We start from the raw sequence: 5,687 nt of genomic DNA, 5'->3' as shown, positions 1-5,687 counted from the left end.
TGTTTTTCCCAGGGGAACTGAAGACAGTGCCACCAGCCGCTGCTGCACTCCGTGGTCCATGCATAGCATCCACCCTGAGTGCCAGTGACCCACATGGGAGATGAGATGGTGGCCTCGGGGAGCCCACCGAGTCCGGGAAAATGCAAGCTGTGGGCCAGAGCGGGCAGCCCTGGGTAGGAGGAAGAGGGGCGGCAGTGGCAGATGGGGTTCTAGGAGGGTCCCCAGGAAGGGTCTGGATGGAAGGGATGCTTCTCAGCATGTCCTGGGATGCTTCTGCATCAGGCAGGGTCCGATCAGCTCTCTGAGGCAGAGTGAGCGCTGGAAATGTGAAGTCTGACAGTTTCTGGGTTTACATACCAGCTGTACAGCCCCCAGCCCTGGGACTCTGGGTTCCAAATGAAGCTTTCTGAGCTCCACTTTTCTCATCTGTGAAATGGAGACAGCAGGAACAGTGCCCAGGGCTAGCGCTGGTGAGAAAGAATCCAGAGAAAGGAGAGACCAGCTCTGTGACCATCGGATGCCCAGGAGTCAGCGAGGGTCCTCAGCCCACAAGTCTGACTGCTGGCTCCTCCTGGCCTGTCTCACCAGGCCTGAACCCAAGCGCACCATCTCAAGCCAACTCCTGCAGAGAAGACACGAGTTCCCTCTGGATTCTCAGCCCCTCCCGAGTGCATGCAGGAACAGATGCCCTCGCTTCCTGCCCAAGCCCTTGAGCTGGGTTGACTCCTGCTGCCTGCAGGGAAGCAGGGAATCTGGGTGGAAATCTCTGGGCTTCCCTGGGGAGAACTCTTCTCCCTGGCTTCCATCTTCATCCCAGCATCCACTACGAACCTGCAAAACATTTCTGGGCCCTCAGGAGCCCTGCTCCCTCTTGGGAGGCCCCAGACTGGAGCGTGTTGACTGAATACATGTATGTGCCTTAGTCTGAATGATTCTGTCCCCCCGTTCACAAAGTGGCCAAGAGGGGACCCAAGAAGGGGTAGCTTTATGGAGTCAGGCATGGAGCTACCTGGAGAATGAAAGGCAAGGAAGAAGAAGAAATTAATATTAACTGAGCACCTAGTTTAGCAGAGTAAACTAGGAAGAGGGTAGGATGTATTGAGCACCCACAAAGTGCTAGGCTCTGGGCTAGTAGGACCCAGGAATATAAGTAGCAGAGAAAGTGGCCCCATGCTGGCACCCCCAGGGGGTCTACATACAACCTCTCACCTCGAATCGCTCCAGGCAGGCACCTGTGCCTCCCTCTTATGGATGAGGAGACTGAGGCAGCTGTGGGCTGCACACCAGACCCAGTTGAGGCTGAACCATGACTGAGAGGCCAGAGATGCCCAGGACAGACACAGATGGCCCTCTGCAGCTGCCACTTCCCCACCTTCTGGGGAAGAGAAGTCCACCTGCTCCCAATGACCCTTCATTCACTGGGTGTCTGAGCCCCCAAAAGAACCAGGTCTGCAGACAGAAAAGAGAGGGTTGCTGTCCCTTCCCCCCTCACCACCAGGGGCTGCCAGGCTGCAGGGGAGAGGAGATGGGAGGTGCCAAAGCGGAAACAGCTCCAGGGACCAAGGGGACAGAAAGGCACATGTGGCCATCATCTGTTCCATACCAGCACCAAGGGCTGCTGCAGAGGGACAGGCTTTAGGGCATCAGGAGAGTGACCCACGGTCACAGTTTGCCAAGGACTGAGAAGTTTGGGGATGCAGGACTGTGCCCCAAACTGGGAGAATCCCAGGCCAGAGGGCATGAATTGGCACCCTGCCCCACTGGTTCTACCCTGGCCCAGCTGGTGAGCTTGTAGCAGAGGCTGCCATTTCTCTCATGAACAGCCAATGTCCCATTTTTCAGAAACCACTGGGTTATATTGCTTTGCCTAATTCCACTTCTCCTCCACCTGTTTTTTTTTAAAACTTAAGGGTCCAGATGTAGCTCAGAGGCACAGTGCCTGCCTGGCAAGCACAAGGCCTGGAGTTTGATTTCTGATACAAAAAAAATTAATCTCAGCTCAATAGATATTCATCGAGAAGCTGCGCTGCACCAGGGCTTTATGAAGCTCTGGGGAGTGAACGAGCCTTCTTCCCTGGTTACGAGCAGGGACAGTGATTAAGGGCACATCAGAGGGCAGTAGAGGTGTGGACAGCAGGTTCCTCTCGCCCACCCTGCAGCCAGCAGCAATGACACGATGGAGCCATCGTGCATCCCACTCCCCACCTTCATGCACCTGCTGAGAGGCCCTCGGGCTGCCACTCCCGACCCAGGATGGAGAAAAGGATCTTGATAATGTGGGGGCCACTGTGAGCAGCTCCCCTCTAGTTTTATGCTACATCCCAACTTCTGAGCTAAAGTCATGCTCTTCTGGGTGGCTTCCGCCCTGAATGGCTTGGCCCAGGAGCCCCCTACAACCGACAAATCTCAGCTAATTTCCGTGATGCTCTGAGGTCTTCTCTTTTGTCTTTTGACTTTTTTTTTTTTCCTTCTTGGTAGAAGGGATGGAATCCAGGGCATCAGCACTGACCTATAGCCCAGCCTTTTTGTCAGGAGTGGGGATAGTTCCTCAGTAAGTCACCAAGTTGCCCAGGCTGTGATCAAACTTGTGATCATCCTGCTTCAGCCTCCCACAGGGCTGGGATTATAGGCAATGAGCCACCACTCTACTTTAGCCTCACTGCCTTCCTTTTGCTTCTGGAACATTCCAAGCTCATCATGTTCATGAGGGCCTTTCCACCATCTGTTCTTTTTGCTTAGAACAATCTATCTCCCTAGTTTCTGTGTGGCTGGTTCCACAGGTCATTTGGGCCCTAGCTCAAATGCAGGCCCTTTCAAACAAACTCGTAAATCTCCCCAAGCCTTGTATGTATAGTGTCCTAAAACTTTCCTTCGTATTACTTTAAAATTGTGCTTTGTGGTTCTCGTCACACTTGTAAATTGACTTGTTTAATTATTCATTTGATTACCGCCTGCCTCCCCATTAGAGTATAAACTCTGAGCTCCTCTTGCCCCCACTTCAGTGCCTGGCACGATGCCTGCCACAAAGATGGTCTAAACCCATTTTTAAATGAATGGCTATTTTTGTTATTTACACCAAAATTTCCTTAGCCTGCAAATGGAATGAAAGTGAAGAAACAAACAAAAAACAGAAAAACCCAGGTGAAGAGACTTGAGATGGAAAATGTGGGGCTGTCTGTGAAATGTCCCCCGAGAAGACTTCTATGGACACTGATGAATTCTAAGTCAGGATTAAATGGGGTACATCTCGGAGCTCAGGAGAGAAGAACGCAACTATCTGCAGCACAGCCTGGGGTGATGAGTCCCCAGAGTTTTCTCCACAATCCTACCTGGAGCTTAGTACTGGAGTTAGAGTGGAATCGGGGAGAAGGGGGGATGGTACTGCAGTCAGGGGACCCACGCTGGAGTCTTGAGCACATTTGTACCATTTGGGGTCACTGCAGGAGGTGAGGGACAGGAGCTGAGCCTAGAAGAATGAACAGTGTTCATATCAAGCCCAGAGAAACTGATGGAAGACCTGGTGTTTATTTCTGCTTTCCACTTCTTCCTCTTATTCCTCACTCTATAGATTGGGAAACTGAGGCACAGAGATGGTGTCAGGACCACTAAAATGCCCAAGATCTGCCCTACTTGAGAATTCACAAGGGAGCCTTTCACGACTTCACAGATGCTGGCAGGAAACTCAGAAGGCCTGGGTCAGAGACTAAGGACACAGGCAGTGTGACCGGCAGGAGTTTCCCAAACCCTGGGGGCAGCTCAGGCGCCCTTGTCGGCCATGGCACACAGCAGGTTGCACGGTAGCCCAGGACCTGCAGCCCAGATCTTCCCTGCAAGCCGATCTGCCCTGCTTATGCTCCAGGGATGTACACTTTATTATTCTGATCACAAAACAAATCTGCTCTCTGGCCCAGAGGGAGTCACTGTCTGCCTTCCAAAGATGTTCATTATACACAAAAAACATCCTGAACTAGGGATGGGGCCACAAGTCACTCATCGACAGGGGACTGACATGTTTGTATCACAGGTTTTAAAATCATGCCAGGGGATAAGCAGACCAGTTGGCATCAGATGCGACTCCAGTCTCTGGATTCCTTTATCCATCTGTCCCCAGACAGTCACTGGGCAGCCCACGTAAAGCCAGCACCATCGATGCCCAAGTGGTAGTGGTTCTTCTGTTCCTGGCAGAACTCCCTTTCCCAGCCTCTCCAAGTGACAGGCAGGTGGCCAGCTTCTCCTGGGGGTGCTCCCTGTGTGTTTCTGTCTTCACAGGACACATGAGTTGTACCAGGGGCCCCAGAGCTTAATCCAGGACATAAGGGACCATATCTTTGTCCCCAAGACACTACCTCCAAACAGTGCAGCCCGAGTTGGGTTTGCAGGTCACTGCCTCAGCGAGTCCTAACTCAGACCCACCTGCACGGGGCTCATCGTACACAGAGCTCATGCTTGCTGTGCTCCTTTGTCATGGCTCAAAACTGAATGACCAACAATTTCTGGCTCCTTGCAACAGCAGACAGTGTCCCCATGGGCTTGTAGCACATTCTTGGGGCTCACTGGACAGTGTCTCATGGCTAGACAGGGCCTCCCCAGGACTGTTGCCTCCTCAGAAATGTTCTGGTGACCCATGATCACCAGCAGCACTCTGCAAAGAGCACTCAAGACCACCATGGTAGGGTGGGGTGGCTGTGGTGGGCCACAGACTCGGGCTGGAGCTTCCCCTTCAAATCAAGAATGCAGGAGCAGAAAAAGGGGCCTCAGGTAGCAAGTCTCACAAGCACAGGCCACAGCAGGTCACCCACAGCCCTCCCTTAGCCCTTCGAGCCCTGGGAATCCACGCTGCCAAGGGACAGTCCTGTGGGGAAGTGGAACCGGAGCAGCACTGTGCAGTAAGATATTTTCTAAAGCTTTTAATTAAGATAATTTTCAACAAAATACATAAAGACAGTCTTGTCTTCCCCCACACACCCTCCCTTCCTGCCCACCCCTCTGCCTGCTGGTCCCTTCCCTGTCTGGTCGTCCTGGCCACCAGGGTTCTTCCTACCTGTCATTCTCACGCAGAGGACAAGGAGGGAACAGGGTCTTCTCCTAGACCTCTGATGTCTGTGTACCCCAAGGATTCGGAGGAGGGGTTTCTGCCACTCCCTGGAATCCCAGAAGGGCAGCTCCTTTGGGAGGTTAGAGGTGGCAGGTGACAAGCTGGTGGCCAGAGTATAAACGAGTCAACATCAAGCACCCCCACCCAACGCTACCTCCCACCGCAGCTTCGTTTGGGAGCCGAGTCCGGCCAGCGCTGCTCCCACGCACACCAGATGTGTGACCCGCAGCGGCTGGACCTCAGTGAGCCCCCGTCTCCTCTTTTGCAAGCGAGGATTTATTGCAGCGCACGCAGCACAGAGCCCTGCGCGAAGGGAAAAGCTCCCAGCAAGGTAGCTGTTGGCACCCTCCTCGCCGCGAGACGAAGGAGCCCGAAGGACAGGAGGGGAGGGTGCGGTCGCCCAGGAGTCCGCTGCCGCGTGTCCTCGCTGCTCCCAGGCGGCGCCCGCACCTGGGCGCCCGGCACAGAACGGGTGCGGGGCTGGGCTAGGGCCGCCCGGGGGAGCGAGTGGGGCGGGGCCGCCGCGCCCGCCGCCTTCTCCTCCTCCCGCCGCGCGCCTGAGCTCAGAGCGGCGGCAGCAGCGGCCGCGGAG

Source organism: Octodon degus, unplaced genomic scaffold (assembly GCF_000260255.1).
Source record: "Octodon degus isolate 3935 unplaced genomic scaffold, OctDeg1.0 scaffold00064, whole genome shotgun sequence".
In the NCBI taxonomy this organism is placed as follows: domain Eukaryota; kingdom Metazoa; phylum Chordata; class Mammalia; order Rodentia; family Octodontidae; genus Octodon; species Octodon degus.
This window is presented reverse-complemented; position numbering follows the sequence as displayed.